Source organism: Ptychodera flava, chromosome 22 (genome assembly GCF_041260155.1).
Source record: "Ptychodera flava strain L36383 chromosome 22, AS_Pfla_20210202, whole genome shotgun sequence".
Taxonomy (NCBI): Eukaryota; Metazoa; Hemichordata; class Enteropneusta; family Ptychoderidae; genus Ptychodera; species Ptychodera flava.
This window is the reverse complement of record NC_091949.1, coordinates 5,501,613-5,512,521: the sequence shown is the minus strand read 5'-3', so window position 1 is coordinate 5,512,521 and position 10,909 is coordinate 5,501,613. Positions and strand designations below refer to the sequence as shown.

The 10,909-nt window shown below is 38.0% G+C and overlaps 1 long non-coding RNA gene across 1 annotated transcript; it reads left to right on the top strand.

Moving 5' to 3' along the window:
• The first annotated feature begins 4,233 nt into the window (after positions 1–4,233).
• LOC139122529 (uncharacterized) lies at positions 4,234–10,312 on the top strand. The gene is made up of 2 exons (XR_011549494.1): positions 4,234–4,570; positions 6,528–10,312. It is a non-coding gene; the product is annotated as an uncharacterized lncRNA (long non-coding RNA).
• Positions 10,313–10,909: the final 597 nt, after the last annotated feature.

The following is a 10,909-nucleotide window of genomic DNA, read 5'->3' as shown; positions in this document are numbered from 1 at the left end:
TAGTTTTTTTGAGAATCATGTTTTCTGACCAAAAATTGCAAAAATTGCCCCAAAAATAAAAATTGCAGATTTCATCATAATTCCATTATATATCATATTAAAATAATCCCTTTGAACCTGTATACCAAATATCAAAGCTATCAGACATGCAGTTTTTGAGAAATATATTTTTTAACCAACAATGGCAAAATTGCCCTCAAAATACAAAATTGCAGGTTTCATCATAATTTCAACAGTAACATTTAGTTCATCTGTAGAAATCTGTACACCAAATATCAAAGCTATCAGACCGGTACTTTTTAAGAAACACAATTGTTGACCAAAAATGGCAAAAATTGCCCAAAAAATACAAAATGGTAGATTTCTTTATAATTTAAATATATTACCTTTTACTCATCCCTATAAACCGATATACCAAATATCAAGGCTGTTAGACAAGCGATTTTGATGAAAGAAATTTTTTGACAAAAAATGACAAAAAATGCCTTAAAAACACATTTTGCATATTTCTTCACAATTTGAACAGATCTGAAATAGATCATCTCTAGGGACCTATGTACCAAATATCAAAGCTATCTGAACTGTAGTTTTGAAGAAGAAAATTTAAAAAAAAGTTTGACCAAAAATGACAAAAATTGCCTTAAAAATTCAAATATGCAATTTTTCACCACGATTTGAACAAATCTAACTGAAGTCATCCTAAGTAACCTGCATATCAAATTTCAAAGCAATCGGACATGCGGTTTTAGAGAAGAAGATTTTTTTACCAAAAACAGCAAAAGATGCCCCAAAAATACAAATATGCAAATTTCGCCACGATTTGAAGAAACCCAAGTAAGGTCACCAAAAGTGAACTGCATATAAAATTTAAAAATAATCGGACTTGCGGTTTCAGAGGAGAGGTCAATTGTTGACGGACGACTGATTACGGACTGACGACGACGGAAAATCAGCCTATTTGATAAGCTCTGCGTCGCTGACAGCGGAGCTAAAAAGGTACAACTTTTTTGAATCGCACAACTTGTGAGATGTACTTTGTATAGTGTTCCATCTACGAAATTGTCGGAACTTAACTTAGTCTTTGTTACGACATTGACTTTGTCATCGTATGTATTTTTGATGTGGCGTAGCATGGATAATTCCCTTCATAGTATTAAATGCATTTGCAAGACAATGCATTATCTTTAATTTCAGTAATCAATCGGTATTTTTTAAATCCAAGATCAAGCGCCTTCATGTCACTGACGTGTGAGCTAGTATCCAGTTAAACTTAGATATGTTCTTTTGTATGATTCAAGGATACTGACTAATGATGACGTCTCCAATTAGCAGTGCTGTAGCTGAGCTACAGAAAAGAGCTTGGTATGCACCTGAAATATCAGCATACTGTGTGTGTAGAGAGATGAATTCATAAGTATATGCACAAATTTTATCATTATCCACATTGAGTTGCCTGAAGGTTTTGTCAATCATTCTTGAGGTGCAGTGCGTCATTTACTGTGAGTTGCACATCTCCTGGTCACTTTTGTTTGAGCTACCATAATGCAAGTAGATATTTGCAGTGCAAAGCTAATTAACATGCATTTTAAAAACATTAGCAAAGTGACATAAGGTTGTGAACAGGCATTTTAGCAGAACTGAAACAGAGTTTCCCATAGTGTAATGAAGATCTGCAAGTAATTTGATGAGAGTTTTTATAATATACCGGAAGAGAAGCTTCTTACTGCCATCATAATTAGAACAATGTTGCGTGTTGTAGTGAACTCTTCGGCGGAGAATGTCAGAATTGTCAGAATATGATATTAGTTTGACCGGTGAATGGGTTCCAAAACCGGGTTTTGCGAATAATGTGCGGGAATTCTTAGTAAAGGGGGTTCCACACGCAGGGAGAGCTGATTCACAATTCGATCTATAGACTTAATGCAGAGGGTACGGAAGCCTTGGGAATTTGAAGTATGAAGAGTCGAACTAAGCCCGTATACTCTCTATGCGCCATTAGGTTTTGTGACAAATCAATGTTAACCACAAATCTATAAGGTAAGTCATTTTCAGCTGCCTTTGAGCTGCAATAATTGTAGCTTTAATGACCCGGTAGGCGGTTTTCAATTATGCATGTAGCTACCTTACCACTTTTTGAATGGTGTTGCTACTGACGTTCCACAAGTGATATATTAAGGTTTTGCGCTTTTTGTAAAATTCTTCGTTTGCAGTGCTCAGGTGAAAAACAAACAAACTTAGTGTTTACAATCTTTTCAGTAAAAATAGCTATTTTCTATATCCTGACAAAGAAAGACAGCGAAAATAGGTCTATGTATTGATATTTGTTTGCTTTTATGCTTTACATTTGGCGGAAGAGTAAGTTGTTGGCTCGAAGGGCTAATTTATTGCAGCAAAAGAATGAAAATACTCGATTTCAATTGAATCCTTGTTACCTTCCTTATACCGCGAAGCAAATGTTGCATATGAATGATATGGTATTCGTTTTACTAGACATATTTCAGATGCTCTTGTGAGTACATCTTTAGCATTAACAGTTCACATCGACTCTCTGGACGTGGACTCCCTCCTCAAACTCCCAATCAATTGTGGAAAACTAGTTTAAATTTTTTTTCAAAATACTTCACGTGCATTCTGGTCAAACTAACATATTGTCTAAAAAAACAAACGCCACATTCAGACATCCTCTGTTTGTTCGGTAACCGGTGACATATCGTTCCAAAGTTGAACAATAGCGAATTGCGTACTGATTGTTTAACGGGTCTACTCCTATATAAAGATCCTGATTGCTTCGCTTTTCTGTCCACTTCCACTTAACACCCCTTCATCAGCCAGTTACATCATATATTGGGAAGTTTCAGACTGGAGATTTCCGGACTTTGCATTATAGGTCATCGGCAATTCTTCCGATGACGAAACTATTCAGAAACAGCCATTGCAGTGTTCAAGTTACCATTCTTCGATGAAGCCCCATCATAGAAATGATTCGTACATACCTGCTCTCCAATCAATAGTTGCTCCTTTGAACGGATTGTCTCGTTATTGTAGGCAGTATTAAGTGTATGCGATTATAACCAGCACGTGGCAAGCTGAAATTAGCTTTGCGGTATGTGCGCATATCTCGTCAAAGCCCTGCATTAACTTGATCAAGAGCATACTGAACTACATGTAGACATGCTTTATAGAGGTCGCTGTAACATGCGTTCTGCCTTTTCAAAGTCAGCATGTTACTTTGTTAAAGTCCTGTACGCGTTAATCCTGTAGCAAACTTTGCAACGAGACATACAAATGTGACAGAAACTTAATGACATATTTGGAAAAAACGTTTTATTGGACGCATCGACATGAAGAAAATCAGTTAATGTACCGCAGGATTGTAAATCTTCCAATTGATTTCTGTTCACTGTTTTAGCTGTTTTAGCTTGTACGAAAATATTGCAGGAAAATAAAGAAAACAAATAAATAATTGTTTAATTTGACAATTAGATTATTAGTATTGTGCAAACACAGATGTAGACTATTTCATCCTCGTTTTGGTTTTAATGCCTCACTGTACTTTTGGCACTTTGCCTTACTTGCACTGTCATAATATGTCGTCTGCTTCACTGGAAAAAAAAGCTTGGTCTGGGCTTAAAGTGAAGAAAATACCCCAATGAGACGACGGAGACACGCAAGTTGATAAATATAATAGCAATAACGCTAGCCGCAGTCGCGTATACTTTCGATTTTTTACAATTGTAGAGCATTCGCCGATCGGCTTGAGCTATATGTTGCGAATTGTACCAAATCTCATGTATATTATTTCTTACATTAAAATGTGAAATCTTTATATCGTTCAGCTACATTTGAACAAACACACTCCTGATCGAACATATTCGCACTTAAAAAGACAAGATTAGTCATCTACTCACCCATCTGCTTCAAAGCAATGATTAAACGAAGACATACATACTCACGAAGACATACTCTACCAACCCATCTGCTTCAAAGCAATGATTATACGAAGACATACATACATACATACATACATACATACATACATACATACATACATACATACATACATACATACATACATACATACATACATACATACATACATACATACATACATACATACATACATACAAATACATTCATACGGATGGACGGACGGACGGATGTTCGTTCGTCCATACGCTCGTTCATTCGTCCATTTATTTATTCATTAACTGTATTTGCACATTATGCGTTCCAGGTTTCAGAGATATTCCCATAATTGATGCTCTGTCGAGTAGAGTTCGATCTGTTCATTATACAGTTGTGGAACCAAATGAACAAGAAATTGAAAGGTTCAAGAATTCAGTGACGTCCAAGCAGGAAGATGGTCACTTCAATAATGTCACATTTGAATTTCATTCACTGACTATCAGTGAATTCATCAGAGAATCACGGAAAAAGATGAACAAACGAACATTTGACATCATCCACTGTCTCCACTGTACGTATTACTTTGTCGACGTAGGACAAGTCTATGTAGATCTCTACGAGTTTGTGAACGAGGGAGGCTTTATCATAACTTCATTGAACTCCGGTAAGTATCTTAGGATCTCCGCTATGTATAACAGCGGGAATATCCTGCTACATGTGGCATAAACCAAGAGTATAGTCTGTTAGACAGAATAGGCCTGTGCATAATCACATTTGTCAGATGTTGTTCAACTTTGATTTACAATAGCTGAAATATTATATATATATATATATATATATATATATATATATACACACACACACACACACACACACACACACACACACACATATATATATATATATATATATATATATATATATATATATATTCATCAAACTTGGCTGTCGTAGTTGTGACCTTCAGGGAATGTGAACACGAAAACAGGTAGCAGAGTCTTGAAAACCGTATAATTGGTTTTTATTCGATCTGTGAACAGTAACATTAAACGTGTACAACCAGTAAGTTTCCGTTTAAACAGACAACTAAGCACAACATAGGCCTAAACTTGAGTGGCCGTAAAAACATCCTCATAAACATCAGTAAACTGATCCGCGTTTAGTGTCCGGTAAATCTCACAAGTATAAAGTCTAAATTCACTGATATAGCAGAGTTTCTCTCAGCATTCACAGGCGATTGTCCGTTTTCCGCGTTGTATGCTGAATTGCACAACGCATGTATATTGGCGGTAACTCACATGGTTTTGGCAAGTATGCATGAAAACGTCAAATTACTGACTGAAAATATATAAACAACTCAATAACTGTACAGTATAAATAAAGGAGTTCTTACTTCTTTGCAAGACTCTACTGAAAACCTCTGAACAGTTATTCGGCAAACAGACAGGAAATTGGCTGATTTCACTAGAACATCGTCCGTACAGTGTACAATGCAGTGTTACAACTGAAACAGAAATGGCAGCAAAGCCAATAGTAGTAAACAAAAAAATTGTACTGTCTTAACATGAGGGCGGGCTCCATGTCCCTACATGTCCATTTCTCAGCGTACCAGTAGTTACAAGTATTGCAAAATGCTTATGCCATACAATTGTACATGTACAGTCCATGAGCCCATATTTTACGTGTACGACAAACTCGTTAAACGATCTCCCTTAACCATCAGGAAACCTTACTCAACGACTCACTATATAAAAATACGCTGACCATATACGGAAAAGAACCCTTCTCTGCCACCACAATATCAGAAGAACGATATAAGGCGTAAAAAGACAGCATTAACCAACATTGATAACATCACCTCAAAAACTTTCATGGAGCAATTCTGGAGGTAGAACGCGCCTCGAAAGTGAAAGACGTAATCTTTTGCACATTCTTTCTCAAAGATATTTTCAACAATTGCATTTTGAAATCAAATCTAAACATCATGTATCAACTTGCAAAAATTGGTACAAGAGAAGCAAAATTGCCAAATATTTACCGACACTCGAAATTTGAAATGGCCGCCATCCAAGTGTTCACTGTATGAGGGGACATAAAATAATCGATTATCACAAAAATATGCCTGTGAAAACTTTATGTACTCAATGAGCTCCAAAATGCGCCCCTCGGCTGAAAGTTGAAGACCAAATGAGGACTGTGAAAGTATGAGAGTCTGGATATATGCCAAGCAGGCGCATTCTATGTTAAATTATCATATTTTAGATTATCAAAGCCTTCAACTTCCATTAATAGTCAAATATGCAGAGTCATACATTTTATGCAAGTGTGAATTTCTTTTGCCAGTAATAGGCGTGACTAGCACTTGACTTACCTCTAACCTTTGCTCTTAAATGGGCGACATTGACGCCAATGCGTAAAGACCTACATTGTCTATGATGCAATTTCTTTCTTTCTCTGGCCAAGACAAGGTTTCAGCGCATTCTCATTCTCAGAAAGAACTAACAAGAACTTTGCATCAAAATATACACATCATATAAGTATATTTTTTATCGAATACTTCAATAGAGATTAAGAGTTTTCCATAATAACTGCGTACTGCGTGCAATTCTGCTTTTTTGAAGGATCATGGGAAGACATTCAGAAGGAGCTTGGTAGATATTATAGCGACCCTTACCTTGTACAATTTTGTTACGGTTCCAAACATCTTCAAGAGATATTATGTCGGAGACTTCCAGATGTCAAGGTCAAAGTCATACCCAGATACAATTATGCAGACGTCGTGGAATCTTCAAAGAAGACTCAAAAGTTGGAAACTTCATCCTAGATTTCCTGCTGCAAATACTAGATGCGAGGAAAAACATTCCAAAAGATATATTCGGCAAAGTCATGTCTTTCTTCGAAAATCGGTGTTACAAGGGAGTCGACGGCAAATTCCGTTTTGAATGTAACGACGAAGACATTATAATTTTTTGCTCACGTGTGAACACGTGAGCATATGTCGCAGCGATGTCTGTCTGTCTGTCTGTCTGTGTGTGTGTGTGTCTGTCTGTCTGTCTGTCTGTCTGTTGGTCCATTTTCTCAAAAACGGCTGAACGTATTTCAGTCAAATTTGGTAGACATCTTCAGAATTCAAATGGCTAGAACTGAAAAGGTTTTGGTGGGCGTGGCTTGGATATTAATGAAGTTATGAAAGTTTTAATTTTTCTGTTACGCCGCGTATGACAAGTGAAAACAATCGACTGTTTGAGGGCGCTGTGAAATGTGCTTGTCCAGGTTGGCTACAGCTGGATAGCTCTGGTTTCAACCACGGTCCCTCCGTGTTTCAACCTCGTATTGAACATTAAAAATATGATATTTTATTACTCATTCAACTCACTATTCAAGATAAAATATCGTTTAGCAAATTAGCTTTATCCTTGGTAATTGATTGTTTCCCTCGCTGCTCGATCGCCAGAAATGAGTACATACGTTCTCTACCTAGCCTCATGGCATGGAAGTGCTGATGAATAATAACTTTGGGTCAAAGGTATTGAAGTGTCCAATCAGGTTCGTGCACAGAGTCCAAGGCCATGACCTACTTCATGTACTTCTGCACTGTTTTGATTTTGCTTCGCCAAGAAACGTGTTCGTCATTGTCCATAGAAGTATGTTTGCTCTCCTTTGAGGTTGTTTGTGAAACAAATTCCGGGATAGGCCTTGGAATGCATACGATCGGCATCGCGGCAGTGCATGTAGCTAGCCCTACGAGTATGACGAGAGTGTCCGGCTTGGCAAAGCCGGACACTGTCGCCATACTCGTAGGGCTATGCATGTAGCGTACCATGCTTGTGTAACTGCCGAGCTCAACGTGCATTCACGGTTGATACTCGTGTACAATCATGATGTGTTCAATTCTGATGAAGATTCATAAGTCTTACTTTTGCAGTCTTTTTTCCGTACGATAATCCCGACAATACGTGTTACTGTTAGACGAGGTGGCCATTTTATGATAAGTTTCAATACTGCACAGCTACATAGCGTCACTATCGTGTGATCGAGGTACAGCGTTGTTTAACGGGATACAGAAACTCTGCAGAGGGAGAAACGATCGTCGTGACATGAACAGTCAATGTACTTCAGCACGTAGTCCGCAGATAGCGGATCGAGAAAATAAACGTGTCCCAGTAAATAACGGAATATTAATGTACATTAACTCGATATTAATCAAATTTCCAGCTCATCGCAAAAAAATGTATTGCAAAGATTAATTTGTCACTGACAAATACTGCACTGTATGGAAAAAAACAGTCTGTAGAATAGTTCAACTTCAAGTGGTATTACCCGAGACAAACACTTGTGTTGTCAATTTTGATTTCATTTCATAAACTTCATACTTCATCGAGTATCGTGTATTTCAGCCTTTGTGAAGCCATTTTATTGATATTTTCAATTTTTGTCTTGGCTTTGTTGTGGAACATGTTGAATCGTCTCCGTGGACATGTAGGCAAAAGTGTGACGGGGTCGAAGTGACTTGGGTACCTGGGGCCGACCAAAACCAGTGTGAATTACTGGGGTCAAAGCGGACAGCGGCCGGGGTGACGTGTTCCCCAAGCGAGCTACCTTCAGAAGTCTGTTTCATCGCAAAAAACGTCAACTTTTAAAACCCGTCATTTATTTACTGATGTTATTCTCAGCATCACAAACATATACGCCTCTGCTATGTATCACAGCAAATAGTTATATTTGAGCGCCCCGTAAATGGGATCCTCTGTTTTTTGCGAACCCGGAAGTGTGTCTTGCTCATGCATTTCCTACCCATAGCGAGGGAAACTGCCCGCGTTCCATGCTCCCATGCACCCTTTTTCAATGCCAGTGCAACGCCATCTGTGCAAAATTTGTGGTGGTATGCTCCCGTGTGATGGAAAACCTCTCTTATTCTAACAATGACGTAGTTGACTTTGGACTTCGATTTCGTAAATGTGATGTCCATGCAGTGAGTTTGGGTTGGCGCGCTTATAATGCAATCTTCGCCCGCCTGCGGTCCGATATCCCGCATTTATTAGCGATATTTAGCCTATCTGTTTTGACTTGACCAAAGTTGGCAAAACTTGCTATGTACATTAAAGATACTATGATACAAGATTATTGAAAGTCATTTGACATTTTTTTCAGCCAATTCCCAATATGCATATTTAATGAACCTTCCAAATTAGGGATATATACTGGCATTTACTTGATAAAATTTGGTGAAACATGCTGTGTACATTGATCATTATACCAGGTTATAACAGTATTGAAAGTCATTTTGCATTTTCATGTCAGCTAATTCATAATTTGCATAATAGCTAACAAGCTTTCACGGTTTGGCATATAGAGCTTGAAGGACTTGACCAAAGGTAATTACACATGCTATATTGTGATACAATGACAGTACTCAAAGAAATTAATTATTTTTATGTCAGATAATTACATATTTGAATACTTAATGACCTTTAGAATTGATCTGTGGTGAAATTCATTGTGTTGATCATAACACTTTAAATGTAGCAAAGCATGTAGCAAAGGTTCAAACTTGCACATAAATGCAATATATAATGAAACACGTGAGCATTTTCAGTTCATATCTGGTTAAGTAGCTCTCACCATAATAATGCCCGTCATTATTCATCTAAACCTGTAACTTGACAATGAGTTTCCTGTAACTTGTGGAGTTTAATTGTACAATACGTTTCGGTATCAGTAGACAAGGGGTACCATAACGTTGGGTGTTCTTCGACAATTACCGTCCTAACACCTTCATGTAAACACTGGGAAACAAGTCAAAATTAAATTTTGAAAATATGCGCATCTAACCATCTTACCATAACATTTCATGCAGTGATCGATGGCCTATCGAAAACCTTTGACTTTATTTGTAATAATCCTGCCTGCTTTCAATTTTGATAAAATCAGACTATATTTATGTAGATTTTTCCTTTGTTAAATGACATATCTCATCATTTTCGTCAGCTTTTTACTCAATTAAGGTAGCTTTCCGCCTTTGCGACGACCTATTTTCAAACGTCAATTTTGCCATCAAGATGTGTACTTTTACCCAAGTATTATATATCACCTGAATGTTATTTCTATGAATTTTTTTGTTAACAAGAAAATTAGTGTGCGATGAATTTGTTTGAAGATCTTAGTGAAAGTGTAAAGAACATGGGTGGTCTCACGTAAAAAAGTTTAAATCTGAGCGGAGAGGGGCTATTGTTTAGGTGTTAACGGGCAATTGGTCTTCAGAATACTGGCTACAAAACCGTGTCTCAGATTTTTGAAAAAGGCCTTAGTTTTTTCACATCGTGGAAGCGTTGTACTCTTTTTAGAGCGCAATCTACACAGTAGCTGATGAGTAAATAAACTTGGGGAGTGCCAGGGAAGGGATTATGCATAATCTGTTGACTGATTAGTTGTAAGGGATCGTTCAGTTTTTACGGCCGGGGGGGGGGGCGGCAAAATCCAGGGAGGGGGGGTCATCGTAATTTTGGAATCCGCAAAGGGGGGGGGTCATCGCTTTTTTACTGGTAGGAAAGGGGGGTCACCACATTTTCAAAAACATAATACCAACAATAAAGTTCACTTTATGCCATGGCCATGATCGACCCTCTTTATCGGCGGGCCGCCTTCGGCGGCCCACTACAATAAATATACATTATGTATTACCCATGACCCTCTTAACGGGCAGACGCCTTTGGCGGCCCACTCCAATTAGGTTTACTTTATGCAATGGCCATGATCTGACCCTCTTTACCGGCGGGCCGCCTCCGGCGGCCCACTACAATAAATTGACTTTATGTAATACCCCACAGCAATCTTACTGTAAAATTCCCAATTGAAGCCGCGGCTTGTATTAAAAACATTTTTGAGGGACCCCTGGGATCACGCACTGAATAATGGTAATGGCCGTGCGCCTTCAGCGGCCCTGTCCAGTAAAGTCTACTTTATGCAATAGCCATGATCGACCCTCTTTACCGGCTGGCCACGT